Here is a 19,445-nt window from a genome sequence, read left to right on the forward strand (position 1 = left end):
AGCTATCTTGAGCAGTATTTTGGGTGCAATGCCAAATAGTTTAACTGAACACCAGCTGAGACAATTCAGTGCACTGCTCACCTCATATGCTCACCTGTTTGCCCTGAAACCAGATGACTTGGGTAGGACAAATGTGCTTAGCCATCGAATTGAGACCACAGGAAATCCAGTCCGGCAAGCTGTGAGGAGGGTACCGCTACCTCAAAGGGATGAGATAAAGAAAATGATAGCAGAGATGCAAGAAAAGGAAATTATCGCACCATCTAAGAGTCCGTGGGCATCACCAATCATTTTAGTGCCAAAGAAAGATGGTTCTTTGCGGTTTTGTGTTGATTACCGGAAGGTTAACGAAATAACACATAAGGATGCTTACCCAATTCCAAGGATAGACGACACCCTGGATACTTTAGCTGGTTCAAAATGTTTTTCTACATTGGACTTGAAGAGCGGGTACTGGCAAGTAGAGGTAGATGAGAAGCACCGGGAGAAAACTGCCTTTTGTACCCATGAAGGTCTATTTCACTTTAATGTTATGCCATTTGGGCTGTGTAATGCCCCAGCAACCTTTCAAAGGTTAATGGATATGGTATTGTCAGGGTTACAATGGAGCAGTTGCATTGTCTATATAGATGATATTATTATTGTAGGTAAAACATTTGAGGCACATCTGAGCAACCTTAGGCAAGTCTTTGAACGATTAGACAGAGCAGGACTAAAATTACAACCCCACAAGTGCCAGTTCATGCAACCTAAAGTGCAATTCTTGGGGCATGTTGTTTCTGCAGATGGGATCTTACCTGATCCAGACAAAACATGTCGTGTACGAGAATGGCCTATACCTACTACCATTAAAGAAACACAACAATTTCTAGGCTTAGCCAGCTATTATAGAAGATTTATCAAAAACTTTGCTTCAGTAGCTTCACCATTGCACAAGCTTACAGAGAAGAAGTCTGAATTCAAATGGACTACCCAGTGCCAGGAAGCCTTTGATTGCTTAAAGACTCGCTTAGTTTCTGCACCTATACTTGCTTTACCAGACTGGTCACAGCCTTTCATTTTGGACACTGACGCCAGTGACATGGGCATTGGAGCAGTGTTATCCCAGATCCAAGAGGGCAGAGAGTGTACTGTTGCATATGCCAGCAGAAGCTTGACTAAGGCTGAGCGCAATTACTGCGTGACGAGAAGAGAACTATTGGCTGTGGTGACCTTTCTTCAGCACTTCCGCCCTTACCTTCTAGGATCACATTTCACAATTCGGACTGACCATGGTGCCTTGGCGTGGTTACAGAAGTTTAAAGACCCAGAAGGCCAAGTTGCACGTTGGGTACAGAAGCTACAAGAGTATCACTTCACAGTTAAGCATAGGCCAGGTAAAAGTCACAACAATGCTGATGCCATGTCAAGAATCCCTTGTAAACAATGTGGAATCATTCCAGCTGATGAGGCTCTTGCACTAGCAGCAGTAGTCCCTACTGATCTGGCTTCACTGAGTGCTCACTCCCCAGAGGAACTTCGAACTGCCCAGATAGATGATCCCCGTATTTCATCAGTACTGGCTGCTAAGGAAACTAATCAGAAACCGGCTGTTCTGAGCAATATCAGTCCCGAGGACCGCAGACTCTGGCAGTTGTGGGACCAGTTGATAGTCATCAACGGAGTGTTGTATAGGCAGTTCTCTGAACCTCAGAGGGATCAGAAGTGGCTACAGTTTGTAGTCCCTAAGAATCATCGGTCAGACATTCTGGCATCACTGCATGATGGAGTAGCAGGTGGTCACCTGGGACAGGAGAAGACCTTTGGAAGGGTTAAAGAACGTTTTTATTGGCCTGGATATTGGAATGACACTTGCAGCTGGTGTCAAACCTGTGCAAGTTGTGCTACTAGGAAATCACCTCCTGTTTCCAAACGAGCGCCACTAGGTACAATAACAGCAAGCTATCCTATGCAAGTTATGGCCATGGATATCTTGGGACCATTCCCTGAGAGCCAAGCTGGCAACAGTTACATACTGGTTGTGGCTGATTATTTTAGTAGATGGATGGAGGCTTTTGCAATCCCGAATCAAGAGGCTAAGACTGTTGCCATTCGCCTGGTAGATGAGGTGTTCATGCGTTTTGGAGTACCTAGCCAGCTTCACTCAGATCAGGGAAACAGTTTGAGTCACAGCTGATGTCAGAGGTATGCAAGCTTTTAGGTATTCAAAAGAGTAGAACTTCCCCATACCATCCACAATGTGATGGCATGGTGGAGAGATTTAACAGAACACTACTAAGCATGTTAGCTACCCACTGCAAAGACAATCCGTGGGATTGGGAAAATCACATTCGCAAGGTATGCTTTGCTTATAACACCAGTACTCATGCCTCGACCAGTTATGCACCATTTTATTTAATGTATGGCCGTCAGGCAGTTCTACCCATAGACATCCTATATGGCACTGCAATAGATAACAAGACACAATCCATCAATGAATATGCAGTAGACCTTGAGAAGCAACTGACAGCTGCGTTTGAAGTAGCAAAAAAGACTGCTGGAGTGCAGCATCAAAGGCAGAAAGCATATTATGACCAGAGGGCAAATGGCTCACCATTTAAGACTGGTGACATGGTATGGGTGTTAAACCCAAAAGTCCCAAAGAACAGTAGTAGGAAGCTTTTCCACCCTTGGACTGGACCTTTCAAAGTCATGAAAAAGCTGTCCGAGTGCACCTATAGAGTACAGTGTCAAAGGGGACGGAGGCAGCGACAGGTGGTGCATTTTAACCGATTAAAGCCATGTCCACAGGACATTCGACTAGATGGTGACTTGCCTTCCACTTCTGCCAGTAGTGATCAACCGGCCGCAGCAAGTGAGGAACATGTACCTACCCCTCGAGCTCCACCTGTGGGAACAGATTTGGAGTTGGTAGATTATGATGATGAATGCTACTCCAGTGATCAACCTACATCAACACAACCTACAAATGTTGGAACTGATCAACCCCCAAGTGAGACAAGACGTTACCCAACCAGACAGCACCGGCCTCCTGTGAGACTGCAGGATTATGTGAGAACGTGAAGATGGGACATCTTCTTAGTGGAGGAGGATAGTGTAACAGACCTCTGTAGTAACATATATTTAATTATATATTGTTGGACAATTAACACTTTGGATGTTAAGTAGTTATGTTAAGGTTTCCTTATGTTGTACAAGTCAGTCTGTGTTAAGAATAATACTAGTGGTAGCTAAGTATAATTGTTCTCGACAAAGTCACAGCGTTACACTTTCACGGCTATTTTAGGATGGTAGCTATCATATATATCCTGCTATGTTTAGTGGAACAGTTGCTTATGGTGATTTGAAGAGTGTTGCGGGATCCTGTGTAGCAGTGAGCACTGCTTATGAGTCCAGTTCTCTCTATCTATACTGGCAAGGTGAAGCATTGAAACTGTATACACTATACCACTTAATGATATGTGCATTTGATGGTGCATTATCTTGTTGATGTTCTTTTACACTTTGCTAGGCAGGAAAGGGATGTTTATCTGTTTCTCTGATTTATGGGAAGGGGAAAACCACTTATTGTTACACAACTTTGTGGTCAATCCTATTTATTGCACAGCACATTTTAAATAAAAATGTTTTAAGTGTGACATAGCGTCTCCATTTGATATTTATTGGATGCACAATACTGTGATTAGCTTTTCTATGTACATATAGTGCATGAGGTAAATTAATTATTGCACAATCTGTTGAAATTATGGAAGTCACATGACTGCTGCATAGTGAAAGAGACAATAATTAATTTACCTTATGCACTATATGTACATAGAAAAGCTAATCACAGTATTGTGCATCCAATAAATACTAAATGGAGACGCTAGCCTATGTCACACTTAAAACATTTTTATTTAAAATGTGCTGTGCAATAAATAGGATTGACCACAAAGTTGTGCAACAATGTGTGGTCACAAACAAGATACTATGATAACCACAAGATTGTCACTGAATACATTATGATAACTGATGGTTCATATAAGTGTACACAAAAATCTAAATATTATCCCCTTTAAATGTAGAAGCTGGTGATGAAAGTGTGTGGTAACAAACATGCACCATGTTTTCCATCACGCGTTTCCGTCATGTGACAAGCAGCATATGACCTGATCAGTGACACCACTTTTCCACTTGTTGCATCATGTGGACCACAGCAAGTATAAAAGTGTGTACAGTGAAGCAGGCTAGTATCTTTAATTTAAGATATCTACCTGGAACAGTGAGGAAGAAATGAGATTCACTCAGATGCTAATGTTGCTGGTGATTCTGGCTTGCTCTAATGCTTTGCCAGTGGCTATAGATCTCCAACCAATGTGTGTCAAGATTGACGAATGCTCTTGCAATTTAGTTAATGTCGAACAACCTGGGTTGATTGATCTCCATGGATTAGTTAGTGGGCAAGGACCGGAATTTGAAACTACAGGGAAGTCTGAGCAAACTGGACTAGAATACAACTTTTATTACAACCCATGCTTGAATTTCTCTGATCATGAATGTCCACAGACTGGTTTGTGTCAGACAGGTGATGGTGTGGAGGCATATGATCTTGGAAATCTTGACACTGTTGAGTTTAAGGTTGTGGACAATTTTGTGGTTGCAGTTTACAAGTCTAGATTCACTGACAAGTATGGCCAGAACAGGTCATCAGAAGTTGAACTGGTATGTGATGAAGATGAAGTGATAGGAAAATTTGAGTATATCAGAGAGCCCATTGAGCGCAATTACAAATTTAAGCTCTACACCCAATGTGCCTGTCCTGGGAAATGTGTATCTGCAGAAACTGAATGTGTAGCTAAAGATTTGTGTAGCTGTGAAATGTCAGATGGAAGTGGTACAATTAACCTTCATTCTCTTGACAATCCAACAAATCCCATGAGTGATGGACCAAATCCAGAACAAACATTTTTCTACAACCCATGCTCATCAATTACAAATCCTTTCTGTGATGCACACTCGGTGTGTAAGAAACAAGGAGATACTATTTCAGGCTTAGGTAGAACTGATACTGCTAAATTCACAATGAATAACAATATGCTTAGCATTCAATATCTTGCAAACTTTGAAACCGGCATCTCAACTAGCACTGTCAATCTGATTTGCGATGAAAGCCAAAGAGAAGAGCCATTCTTTAGAGTAAATGATGACAAAGAGACATTCGATCTTTACAGCGTGTGTGCCTGTCCTGATGGATGCAGTACTCCACCCACTCCTCAAACTTGTGAACAAACTGACTCATGTACTTGTAAGAGTACTAGTGATGGTGCAGTGATAAACCTTCATTATCTAGACAACCCACATGCACCACTGACTACTGTGGACAGTGAAGGCTATACTTACTACTACAATCCTTGCAGTGGAATAAAACTAGAGAATCCCATTGGAAAATGCAATGGAGTTGCTGCCTGTCAAGAAGATCCATTCCATGATACTTACTATAACATTGGAAATACCGGTCCTAAAATAGACTACAACATTACCTCAAAATCTTTTACATTTCATTACACTGGAGGTGAAGGGGGCCGCTCTTTTGATGTTAAAATGATATGTGATCCTGACTCTGATGACCCAATACTTGCAGCACATGGTGATATACCTAAAGGTGTGATTGCCTATCCTCTTACACTTACTACCAAGTATGTGTGTGCTAATTAATCAAGTGCTTAAATAACTGTTGACTAGCTAGTACAAGCTATTAATCATTACTCACTGTAGTGTTTGAAGTTCACACATATGCACACAAGGGATAGTACTACATATTACATTACTTGTACCAATTTTCTGTATTGCTATATAGCACTGTAATTTTCCTTTACTTTTTGCAAATTTTTAGTTTTGATTGAGTTCATCATTAATTCAGCCAAGGGAAGTACTGTTGATTAGACTTCAATATCTGTAAATTCATACAGTAGTAGTATTACATACTGTGACAGACATATTTGTTACTTACAATAGAGGGGAACACATACCAATATACCTGCAGGGTGTCTACAAACAGGAAAGGGGAGTTGCACCCAGGTAGTAGAGTAGTGTACCCACAGATTATTGGGCTATGATTTACCATGCCAAATCAGCTAAGCTGTAATAAAGCATGACAAACAACTAGCATTAAAAGTGGCGGCCAAGAAATGGTTGGAATCAATGTTAATAATAACAGCATCACATACATACCAACATTAGCATGGTGTCTGTCCAGTGAGTTAATTCTTAAAACTGATTATGTATGACCGTGGTAATGAATTCCAATCATTAATTTAAAATAAATAATTTAATTGACAATTGTATGTGATTTGAAGTTTTTTGCTGTGTCTTGTGCATGTGCAGTAGATAGCATAGTAGACAATGTAAACAAAAAGTTCATTTTACATTATAAAGGTCCTTGCATGAATCCTTGACCATAGATCTCCTACGTCTACCAGCTCCAGGATGCTGATCACCTGATACAACTGTGATAGCATTGTGAAACTCACATACTTTTCATGAGTACAAAAGGAATGCAATTTGTTCGTCTGTTTTGTCCTTTAATGTTTGAAGTCTCCTTTTTGTGGCAGCTATGTACATGCATGCATGCAGTATGCATGTACTTCTACAATCACACAGGGGTGTAATTCGTTGCTTCAAGTGATTAAGCTACATATAATCTGTTGGAATAACGAGTGCACAGAAGTAATTGACTAATTGTGATTACTTTAGAGGGATACTGGGAAGGCAGTTTGCAATGAAAATCATTCTGCCTCCTCCCAGACACATATGGTTGCCAAATAGCTCTATAGTTGATTCATGTCATTGTCATCCTGTAACTATGCTATATACATGTCAAGTTATAATGTGCTTAACAGTTTAAAATTATACATAAACAAGTAGCTCACTGTAGTCAGTACACAGAAAAATTTGGAATTTTCAACTTGAGTAGGGACCATAGCACATCGATAAAAAGTACTGAAACAAACTAAAGTAGTGCATGATATTAAATCACAGTAAAACAATAAGAAGTGTTATATCCCTACTGTGCTCAAGATACCGTAATGGAAATGTACAGTAGGGATATAACACTTCTTATTGTTTTACTGTGATTTAATATCGTGCACTACTCTAGCTTGTTTCAGCACTTTTTATCAATGTGCTATGGTCCCTACTCTAGTTGAAACTTCCAAATTTTTCTGTGTACTTGTTTGTTAACTTTTTTTTGTAAATAATTATGACTGGTGATTCCACGCATACCGCATCTAAAATGGTGCCGCGCGCCCTAATTATCGTCTGAAAGTGAAGTATCCATCACGCTTCGTTGTCAGCTATGTTCAACCCGTTACACAGCATTTCGAATCAAGAAGTGTTCGAAAAGCACCTCTGCAATCCACGCATACCGAAAGAAATGGTGCCGCGCGCCCCAGTTATATCAATTACGTAGTGGCTATTCGTCCGGTTCCGGACGCCGATTTTACCAGGCTATTCGTCCGGCTCGGTCCACGTGATCCGGTTTTAACATATACGGCTTTAGCATAGTACCTGGGATTAGTATATCTATGGCTTTAGTGCACCTGAACTACAGTATCCTAAACTTGATGGTGTTGATGGAATGAGAATCTGATGTGTCCTGTTTTGATAGGTTCGCAACTTTTTCTCAAAAAATTCACAGATACGAGAAAGGAACTGGTTTGTGCAATTCTGAGAGATAGCTAGCAGAAAGATTGAAGCTGCTATAGAAAGAGAACAACCGAGCCGGAGAGAAACCCACAAGAATTTCAAGGAAGAGATAGTATATTCAGACTGTTTTAGCTATTCACGGAGGAAAGACATTTAAAAGTAAAACTGAAGGAAAGAGACCCAATCAGCGGTAAGCTTGATGTGGTTGCTGGCCTAGCCTATATGCTTTTGCGTGTTGTGCGTGCGTGCGTGCGTGTGTGTGTGTGTGTGTGTGTGTGTGTGTGTGTGTGTGTGTGTGTGTGTGTGTGTGTGTGTGTGTGTGTGTGTGTGTGTGTGTGTGTGTGTGTGTGTGTGTGTGTGTGTGTGTGTGTGTGTGTGTGTGGAGAGAGAGAGAGAGAGAGAGAGAGGGTATAACTCTGTTCTGCCATGACCATGTCATAGGGCTGCATGATGACCCAGCACTTTTTGGTGGTTTGGCTAGCTAACACCAGTATCCCTGTCTCTGCTGCAGTGCAGGCAGGGTCAGGGATTGCAATTTGCAACAGCTTTATCACAGATATTATACTAACCTTGAGTCAGTATATCTATGGCTTAATGTCTTATGAGAGAAAGGATTTATTTCTTGACCCCCACATGTTTCTAGAGCGTATTATGTGTATATGCATCCACTGCAGATATGAACTTGAGTTGTCTGATATAGATTGCCTGGTAGAGTACCAAAACGAGGGAGGCCTAAAGGCTCAGACTTACTGTAACAGTTATTGGCTTACCAAAGAAAGTGAAGTTAGCAGATGGACCTTTTGCTGTTTTAGACAGCATCCCAAGTATCAAGAAAGAGGTATGTTTATTATCTGTTTAATTACATCACTATAGCAATGCACTGCTCTTCAGGAAATGCTGAAATGGTTTGTTTCTGTTCTTGATGCTAACACAGCTATGAATGATGGTGTCGAACTGGATGTAGCATCAGTACAAGCAAGACATGAAGATACGAAATACTTGCATAGATGAAAATGTTAAGTATTCTGAATCAGAAAGCATTTCACTGATGATGGATGGGCTCAACTGTGTCAGGTCATGGAGAAAAAGAATTAAGTTTGACCCCAGCTACCAAGTGTGTGAAAGGGAGTTTTTCGAATGCACAGCTATATGCTGTGATTGTCATATATCTTATGTTGGATTGAAGTCTACACCAAAGTGAAAAGAATGGTTTTGCCACTTGTGCTAAATGAGTCACAGTAATGAAACAAAGTCACACAGTGTGAAAATACTACACCACAAGTAATCCCTAAAACACACAATGCATTACATGTCACATTTCCGCCTGGAACAGTTGCGAATAGAAGAAAAGCAAAGGAGAGGTTAAAAAACCACAGGTGCTGAGCACCACAAGTTCAGATGAAAAGTACGTATGAGGAACCAGATAGAACTATCATTGAAATTGCTGCAGGAGTAAAAGTTTATGAATCCGATTTAAAGGAATCAAATAGATTGGCTTAATGCAAGACTAATAAATGCTGAGCAAACTTTGCTGAAGAGAAAGTTTCAAAACGTATCAGGATTACAGAGAAGCCAAACATGCATGTTTGATAATAAGAGTAGTGAATTTGTGCTGGTACTAAATTGCTATGAATCCTATTGGATTCTTGTGTCAAAAAAGAACTGCAAAATTAACATTAATGGTAGCAGTTGTATATGGGAGTGTTCCAAACACACCTGGAAAGTACTTGTCCCTAACATTTCCGGATGTCCAGGTGGTTCTGACTGTGGATTGTTTGTTCTTGCATTTGCAATACTTTATGTGCTGGAGCAGTTCCAGAGAAAATTACATATAATCAAAGTACGCTTATATAACACTTTTTATGTTGTTTGACAAGGAAGAGCTCCTGCAAAACCATTACTAAAAAAAACCTGCACTTGTCAACTGCCTGACATTTGGGATGGTATGGTAAAATGCCATCCGTGCTTAGAACGTTTTCACTAGTCATGCATTCAAGCAGATAAGACATTCTACCCTCCAAGTGGTACTGTTCTGAGGAACATGACAGTACAAATTGAGGAACCAGGCCAATTGTGTGCTTATATATTGTTGTGAGTTATGTACATTTGTTATATTGTTTGTATGTAATCTATATTACAGTGGGTGCTGGTTATTTATCTAAAGTTATGATTATTCATGTTGACTGCAGAATTCTCATAATGCATTCATTGATATTTTTCCTGCCTGCACATAAAAGGAAAAATCAGTGTTCTGGCTACATGAGACTAGCAGGCTGTATGGAGTTAAGCTAGCCATCCATTTTCAGATCTGACAACTTTACTGTGGTCAGATTGAACAGCCAGCCAGAATTGGGAAGGGATGGTCATAAAATAATCTAACTTGATTGATGATGTAATTAAAGTTGCAAAATAAGTAAGTCTATCTACGATTTTTTTATTTACAACTTTTTTTTAATTTTGCTGTGCATAGCTACAAGTATAAAAAAATGTGATGGTTGTATAATGAAAATACAGTCATGACATAGATGTGGGAAATAATGATAATATAGCTAGATGGCTTGCTGTAGTCAATCCATATCAGAAAACTTTTATTACTAAAGTGTGCAAGGTTATAGCTAATCCCAGCTGTTGGGAAGATAACCATACATACCATAGTGGGACTGGCATTGGTTACCTAAGTAATATAGCTTCTCAAAACACATTATAATTTATTATGTCTGGGTGACATGTAACAGCACACAGAGATTTATACAGTATCAATAAACGTTGGTCATATAAGCACATGCACAACTGATCACAATTTTCTCAGTGAGTGAGTGTGTATTCCTTAATCCTTCAATATGGCCTGTCTCTGCAATCATAGGCTGTTGGGATAGTTTTTTTAACTTTCAATATTATTTTAACGCTTTCTTCTTGTTTTCATCATCCAGGTGACGTTGTTGAGGAAGACGAGCAAATTTCACCTGTAGTATATAGCACATTGTACAGTTAATTTAGGGTAGCATGGACATTAATTTTAAGTATATGTATAGCAACTTTTTTGTCACAAAAAATTGAAATTGTAATCTATTTTGGATAGAGGCATAACCTGTACATCCAAATCATACACACAATTAAGTAGCTATACCCATTAAAAATCATACATTATATTACTATAGTGTCTGTCCAGCAGATTCTAGGGGAGCTGGCGTCAATCACTGATTGGGATAAAGAATTCCAATCATTAATCACTCTAATTGAAAAGAAAGATGATCTTGACAAGCAATTCGTATGTGCATGGCTTGAATAATTTCATGTTGTGCCCTCTTGTTGTGATTGTGAGAATGACAAAAAGCTCTCTGTATTACTATAGAAATTGTTGATCATTTGGTACAAAAATAGCAGATCTCCTCTGAGCCTTCAGTACTGTAAAGATGGTAAATTAAAATAGTGCAATCGATCATATTAAGACAAATCACAACAGGTGGTAATCATTCTAGTGGCTCTTCGTTGTATAGCTTCTATCTTATGTTTATCCATGATGTAATATGGCCCCCAAATTGCATTGTTATACTCAAGCAGTGGACGGACAAGGGATTTGGCATATCATCCAAGTCCATACATTCAAATACTTCAGAAATAAGACCTAAATAATTATTACAGTTAGCCTTCTTTGCAGTAAAATCTGTGTGAATGTAGAACTTTAGTTTAGAATCCATGTAAATTACCACTGATACAAAATAGTGTTAAAAGAACCAATGGGCTCAACTTTACACTGTATTAAAATATACAAAACACTATCCTATAGTTATCTCAATGCCAGCTTTTCACAAGTTATACGTAACTGCATGATCACTTTTGCACATATAGAAATTGGTACATGTCTATAATTATGTATATAAACATACTCAATTAATCAGCAAATATTGTACCTTCTTTATAGTTCATGGTTGTGATCAGTATTAATAAAAGTTACAACAAGGCTCTGAAGCACCGTTTCACTTTAGTCAAAGATTTTAGCTTAGGTTCCCTGGCTCGTGATAAACACCTCATACAGGCTTTTCCTCCAGTGTTCGCCCTCCAGTACCTAACTGGTAAAGCAGATTAAAAAACATTTAAAAAACGGAGTTTAATTTTTTCAACTAAAACACTTTTCCTATTCACAAAACACACTTCACACAAATTGTCAAAATTATGTCATATAACTAATACCAGGTTCTTCCCTTTTTGAGCCAACCAGCATGTGCCATATTTTAAGTTTCTAGCTACAGCTTATATATTTATTAGCGAAACCCTCAGGGGTAACATGCTAATGTACAAGCACAGTACATTATGTAAATAAGTATAACTTAAATATTTTAATGTCAACTTCATGTAGATCAGGGTAGGGTAGAGAATTCCGTTCTCAATTGTCGTCTTGGGGGGAAAGAGTTACAGTAAATTTCTGTGCTGGGTTGGTAGTGAGAGAATTTTAGGTGATGATTAGCTCTAGTGTTTGTAAAAGATGGTGACAGCAGATAGTAGTAGTACAGCTAGTTACAATGGAATAATATTCTCTTGATCCTGTTCAACTGGTGCACTATCAATTATTAGTTGAACACAGTAAGTGCTACACACTAGGATATCAATCTCCACTTCCACCTCCGTCCCAAAGGTGGCATCCCTCACCTAATCAAGGGATGCTATAGTAACCAATCCACAAGCTGTGAATTTAGGCCTAGTAATTAGAGAACCTCTAGGAAGGTGGATGAGCTGCATGTGGATGATAGCTGGGAACTACGGAAGCAGATGCTTCTCCTTGTGAGAGGTGTGCATAAAGCAACTCAACTTTGAGGAAAGGGAGGTCTATGATGCCTGGTCTCAATCACTAAAACAGGGATATGGGGCAGTGGCGTATCTACACCCGGGCCTACCCGGGTCTGGGCCCTAGTTAATTTGAATCGTGCCCGGGTAAATGCTATTCAACAGTAATGTTGAATAACCGTTTATAGCAATAATGATTGTACTAGCACAACTTACGTAGCTCTAATCCATGTCAACTCAAGCCTTTTTTTCCAGAGGTAGTGCAGAGGAGAACGGCGATCTTGCATTGGTTTCGATTGTGGTATTGCCAATGTAAAGCACTTAATAGAAGGAAGATCACATGACTACCAACTGCAGCATCGTGACAGAGAACAAATGAATGTGTGGTGAATAGTGCCAATTCAAGACGAAGATGTAGTCAAAATTCAGATGTGAACAGACAAGAGCAACTTTTGAGACGTTTTGAGATGTGGCTGTGTGAAATTTCAAAGTTTCCTCCAGTGTACTGTGTGTGAAGAAGACGATAGTAGCTAGCGTTTGTATCAAGTGGGGTAATATTAGTTATCCTGCATGTAGTTAATGTAAGTATAGCACATAGATAGTGATGCACAACATATTTTAAACGCTATATTGATGTCCATATGAAGATGGGCATGTGTATGTGTGTTGCTTGGCTGAGTGGCGTGCCCACCCAGTGCCCAGGTAAAGTAAAATGTCTAGATACGCCACTGATATGGGGTGGTGCCATTTGACACGATGAAGTGGTGTGTTACCAGTCCATGACATGGACGAAGCAGTATGGAGCCATACATACAGGTTCCTTGACATACATACATACATACCAGGCTACATACATACCAGGCTACATACATACCAGGCTCCATACATACAGGCTCCTTGAGCCCTCTTCACCTGTAACACAATTACTAAATACTAACACACACCCACACACAGAGAGGCAACAATAACATATCAACTGAGCTTACTGCTGATTAATTGGGTATCACTTCTCTTTGAATGCAGCTCAAACACTTGTGGGTTAGCTACTCTCTTTCTAGCAGCTTCAATCTCGCACAAACCCGGCCTTCTCGTATCTGTTAATTTTTTCTTCTAATTAGGAAAAATCGCGAACCTATCGCCAACAGGACACATAGTCATAGGATTCCATCTGCATCTTCCCACCCGATCGCACACAAGTTCAGGATAGTTCAAGTATACTAATGCCGTATTATTGTTAAAATAGGATCACGTGATCCGAGCCGGACGAATAGCGTGGTGAAATTGGCATCCGGAACCGGACGAATAGCCACTACGTATCAATTATCGTCTGAAAAGTGAAGTATCCATTAGGTACGTTTCGTTCGTCTGTCTGTCTATCTGTCTGTGAATGCTATCCCACTAGGGACCTGTGAGAAGGCTAAAGCATGTGAATTGTCACGCTGCAGGTGGTCCCCCGCCGCAAGTGGTCCGGCCGGACCAACTACCGCGCCTCAAGTAGTCCGACCGGACCATGTAAAGTTGCTGCAGATGGTCCGCCCTGCTGCAGATGGTCCCCCCAAAAAAATCTTCACTATGAGCTTCCCAGTCAGTGCTAGCTCAACGTCTTAATCAAAACGCACTGCCCTCCACGAAATACGAGTCCAGTGAAGCGAAATTTGAGTAATTAATGCATGACCTATTTTAAACATATAATTCTGAACATCGCATTGTTTTGCATTTGCACGTGGTTCTCGTGTAACGCCTTGTGGGCACCAGTGTCCCTTTCGATCCCCCTTTCAAAATTACTAACAAAACCTACTCTAATAGAGCAATCAGTCAAATAGAACAGTCACCACTATGACATAGCTTATAGTGTCATGTATCATCCACATGCAGTTGTCAGCAGTATGTGACAGGATAACGCTATAAGATGCATCTCCAGAAGAGGCTACAAATAAAGCTTTTGGGAATCTTCACCACTTCGCAGTAACTTGTAATGCTCAATTAGCCATGTCCACTTTCCAGAGACCATGACACACCACCCGAACAGTTGGCTATAGTTTCTCAGTTCTATAATAAAATATGTCTATATTGTGATTTAGGCTGGAGTATGGGTTAGATAGCTGTTCTACCAATGGTGAAAATCATTAATCAGTTTACTTGGATATAGACTTGGACAGTGATCGGGAACTACTAGCTGACAACCCTTGTACATTTCATTTTTTATGCCCATGTAGTAGATGTTCCAACACACCCTGCCCCTCTTTAATGTGACTTTTTAAGTATAAGTAATGTAATTTTTATAAGTAATGTGATACAGTAAGTAAATTGTTGATTTTTAATGGCCGGTAGCCTTGAGCTAGTGGACCATCAGTACTGTACCCTAAAGATTTTATTAATTGCACATCTCTTAATAGCATACTATACAGACAAATTAAATGTACAGAAGATGCTATTTTACTCCAAAGCGATATTAATTCCTTTATGGAATGGGCCTCGATATGGCAAATGAAACTTAATGTAGGTAAATGTCACAGCATGAGTGTAACCCTAAGTAAGCTTTACGCTATCCCAAGAACCTATTACATGGATAACTCTCCCTTGTCCCAAGTTGATAGTTGCAAGTACTTAGGTGTCATCATCCAATCAGACCTAAAATGGAACATGCATGTCAACTACATAACAGCTAAAGCCAACAAAACCTTGGGATTTCTCAAACGTAATATCTCATGTGCCTCAATCCATGCTAAGAAATTAGCATACACAGTATTTATTTGTTCCCAACTCGTATATGCTGCAACAGTGTGGGCACCCTGGCAGTCTACCTTAATATCCCAGTTAGAGCAGATACAATGAAGAGCAGCCCAGTTTGTGACCAATACATACACGCGTGACCCTACTGTTAGCGTAACTAACCTTATGGACCAGCTGGACTGGGAATCACTTGAAAGCAGATGATCAAAATTAAGATTATCCATGATGTACAAAATTATCCACAATGAAATTGATATCCCATTTGATTTGTATACTAACTTTGCAACATATTCCAGTTCAAGAAATTATCATCCTTTTAACCTCCCATCATTGCAAGCATCAAAGACCTCATATCCAGTCCTCATTTTTTCCAGCAACAATTTCACTTTTGAATGATTTACGTAACCAAGCTAAAGACTGAAATATTTAAATCTATAATTAAATTATAATCTACTTATTGTATTAAATTGTTTTTTTTGTGATTCATCTGTACATTTTTCTTCATTTCTGAAGTTGTACAGTATAGGTAAATAAAATAAAATAAAAATAAATATTCTATACTTGTATGCATTACTGTAAAGTAATAATCAATCAAGCTGCATGTTTCATGCCTCATACGCAGCTTCAATAGTTCTAGACAATAATTTTTTGAACATGTTGGCATGTATTAAAGTGTCAGTTTCATCAAAAATGCTATACAAACAGGCTATAGCTGAAAAGTTCTATTCTATAGTATGTTCACGTTGAGCTGAATCCTCAAAAACATTTAATAACTCATGGATGCAATTACACACAATCTTGAAATTTGGCTCATTTGTAGTACTGCTTGACCCACTAAAAATAGTTCAAAATCTTGTTGTTCAAATGTTTGACATAATATTTATGGCCAATCAAAATTTTCACAATACATTTCCTATGGGGAAGCCATATAAGTACGGTGTCCATTATAGCCCTTTCCCAAACTAGTAATGGAGCCAAACCATACGTGTCTGTTGTTGACACCTTTGCTGTTACCAATAATCATCTGGTTGGCTGAAATGTTAACTCTGTTGAGAAAAAATCCACTTTTAATTTTTAGCTGTTTTTTCAGGATTCAGCTCAACGTGAATATACTATAGTCTTAGTGTGTAAACTTTACACTCTCCATCAATGATACTAGAACTAATGCAGTTTGGTGACCTTAAGTGGTTTTTACAAGCCAATAAGTTAGTAAACTTAGAGTGTGACACGTAATAGTTTAATTGAATCACCGCACACAATGGTTTTATTGTTCTATACCGGCCGTATCATATACCTTATTTACTCGGTTAAACACTGCAACATTTATTACCTCAGACCTCAGTTTCAAAAATCAGTGTGGTGGCTATTCAAACTTGACCACCTCTTGATGTTCAAAAAATGTTAAAATTTTGAGCACCATAGGCTGGATTTTTGAGCACTGCTCAAAAGCATAATAGGCTAATTTCAAAGCATATTTGTGTGAAAATTTACCCATGTATATGTGTGTGTGAATTTGAAGCATCAGTGTTATGACCAGACCACCCTCACTGTTGGCCAGCTAGTGCTATGGTATAGGCTAGAATGACTACCAATCAAGTTAACCAAATCTGAAAGATCCACTTGATGTCCATGCAACTATTTAAGTTACTGTATATTTCACCATTTTACACAGAGTCGCGGGTGCCACATGGTTATATAGAAAATTTTTTGGCCACTTTTTGCTGTAATACAGAGGTTTTCCTTTTTCAGAGGTAAAATGTATTGACCAGACCAGTTGGGACCAAAATTTTTGTCCTTATTATGGAGGTTTTTCTATTGTGTCCTTAATTTGGGGAGTTTGTTAAGAGAGGTTCCATTGTATGTACTAGCTAGCTACAGTGTTTTTACCCCTAATGTTTCCAGCAGCTGCATGGTCCAGGGTTTATCAAAGGGGGTGAACCAGTATATGGAGTAGAGATCTGTGCCCCCCAGAAACTAAAGCTTTTTACAGGACAAAACATCTAGATCATACTGCTTGTTGTGTGGACTACATTGATCAAGAGTTGTATAGAGTGACAATCATGCCAGCAGATTATTATTATAGACCTAAAGAATGGCATACACAAGATCGCATGCATTTCATTTGCAAGATATCCTTAGCAGGCTAAATGTACCAATGCAACTGTATATTTTAGGTGACTGTTCTATTAGAGTATTGACTGAATGCTCTATTAGAGTTTCTCGATCTTGCATAACACGTACGCATACTAGTAATTATAAGGCCACTTCGAAGGCCACAGTGGAACGGGAAGCTAGGTCGGCACAGTGGGGCACTTTGTGCCTAGCCCTACGCCTTCTCAAAGATCTCTGTGATCGAGTCTATAATAAAGCCAGTGGGGGACCACTTATGGCAGAGGGGGGCCAACTGTGGCGGCGTAAGTTGTCCGGGGGGGACAGGTTGCAGTACTGCAAGTAGTCCGGGGGGACCAAGTATGGTTGCTGCAACTGGTCCGGGGGGACCGGTTGTAGCATGACAGAATACAGGGAGTCGGATATGTTCAACCCGTTACACAGCAGTACTAATCAAGAACTGTTTGAAAAGCACCTCTAGATCTGCTATCAAAATAGCTAGCCGGCCACTATGACAAATACGGACGATTTCCGTTACGAAGGGAAGCCATCACGTGCTATCGCCTAATCGACACTTGTCGTTGTCAGCAAAGATGCATGGGACACAAAGGAGAACACTGGTATGATGAAGATTACAGTGTACGTACTGCGGTACTAAGTAAGTGTCCCTAATATGAGACAGTACGTATTACGGGACACTGATAATTTGAGCTATAATTCACTCCCACTTGACCCAATCCAACAACAATCATTACAAATTTTTAAGCACTAACTGAAATTATTATTATTTTTCCCCTACCAATCAGTAATCCCATAATCAATCACATTGTAAAACATTTTGTATGCATGTTTCATATGTGCATTAATCCTCAAACTGAGGCTGCGCATTTCTTGGCAAAAAATAAAATAAAATAATTACTATTAGGCACTTACTTCAGTGTGCGCAGCATGCTATAAAGATGTTTTGACATGCCAGTTCTCAGAAGTGTGTAAAAATTTTAGCTAAATAGTGTATAAATCATGAGAGTTATTGAAGATGTCCTAGTGTTAAACCATGTAAATCAAGCTTAATTTTGCTGTCTAAAGATGACCCTGTAAAAAGCTGGTAAATATGATGAAATGCAATCGTGTGTAGCATCTCGTCTTCATAACATGTTGTTTGAAACATTATCTATTATCCAAAAAGGTAGAAAAAGTAATCACTCAGCTAAGGAGTTAATTTCGGCATGTTTCAGTAACATCTGAAGTGAAGGAAACACTTACAGTGGTTATATCTGCCTCTACATTGGAATTGTACTGCACTGACTGTCGATATACTTTGTTTTTATTAAAAGATGTATTAGTAAGTGTTTTAGTGTACCTTCACAGCTAAATGCAACTGTCAGTGTCTGAAAGTAGAGCTATCTCATAATATGGTCATCTGTCTCATAATTATGGACATTTACATTTCAGGAAGCCATACAAAGAAATTCTGCTCTCTTGCAAGCAATATCCATCAAATTTTAATATTCTATATGGAACATATTGGTGTGTACCTGGTCCAAATTTTATTGCTTTACACACTTTCTGCTCCAAGTTAGAGGATGTTGCACATTTTTCTGTCTCATAATATGTACACTGTCTCATAATTATGTACACCAACAACATTGAGACACCTTACAAGTTCTCATCATTGGATTATGCTTTATGGATAATTTTTTGACTGACATTAATAGACTAATTGATGAATCTTTGGTCCAAAATTTAAGTCTGTATGAGTTATCTGTGTGCAGTAATATTCAATCATCCATAAGTGTCCCATAATAGGAACACTTACCTTATGCCTAAAGGCACCTGTCGGGCCGAAGCAATAGTTGAACAGTGAAAAAATCAAGCCTGTAGCCTTAGCCGTTATCGAGTTATGCTTGTCTGAAGGCATCAGTCAGTTACTCAGTCAGTCACTACAAAATCCTGTTAGATATATTTTTTAAAAACTCCGTAGCAACTTGTTGAAAGCATTCTGGGTACATTTGAAAGCTTTTTTGGGCTTAGTTTTACCTAACCAATAGTGCTTCATCATCGTCAGGGGAAATTGAGGCTGTTTTTTGGGTGATATTATTTCATGGGCCACGTCTACTCCTTTGTGGTCCCTACTATAC

At 39.2% G+C, this 19,445-nt stretch overlaps 2 long non-coding RNA genes across 3 annotated transcripts; one reads left to right on the forward strand and one right to left on the reverse strand.

Moving 5' to 3' along the window:
- Positions 1-7,418: 7,418 nt before the first annotated feature.
- LOC136241293 (uncharacterized) lies at positions 7,419-9,874 on the forward strand. 2 transcript variants are annotated; one of them, XR_010694243.1, is made up of 3 exons: positions 7,419-7,873; positions 8,358-8,521; positions 8,575-9,874. It is a non-coding gene; the product is annotated as an uncharacterized lncRNA (long non-coding RNA). The 2 variants fall into 2 exon arrangements; XR_010694242.1 differs by having other exon boundaries at positions 7,429-7,873; positions 8,384-8,521.
- Positions 9,875-10,133: 259 nt separating this feature from the next.
- LOC136241294 (uncharacterized) lies at positions 10,134-13,704 on the reverse strand. The gene is made up of 3 exons (XR_010694244.1): positions 13,452-13,704; positions 11,595-11,753; positions 10,134-10,646 (listed from the first exon to the last, which is right to left on the reverse strand). It is a non-coding gene; the product is annotated as an uncharacterized lncRNA (long non-coding RNA).
- Positions 13,705-19,445: the final 5,741 nt, after the last annotated feature.

The sequence above is a fragment of the Dysidea avara genome, chromosome 12 (assembly GCF_963678975.1).
Source record: "Dysidea avara chromosome 12, odDysAvar1.4, whole genome shotgun sequence".
NCBI classification, from domain to species: Eukaryota; Metazoa; Porifera; class Demospongiae; order Dictyoceratida; family Dysideidae; genus Dysidea; species Dysidea avara.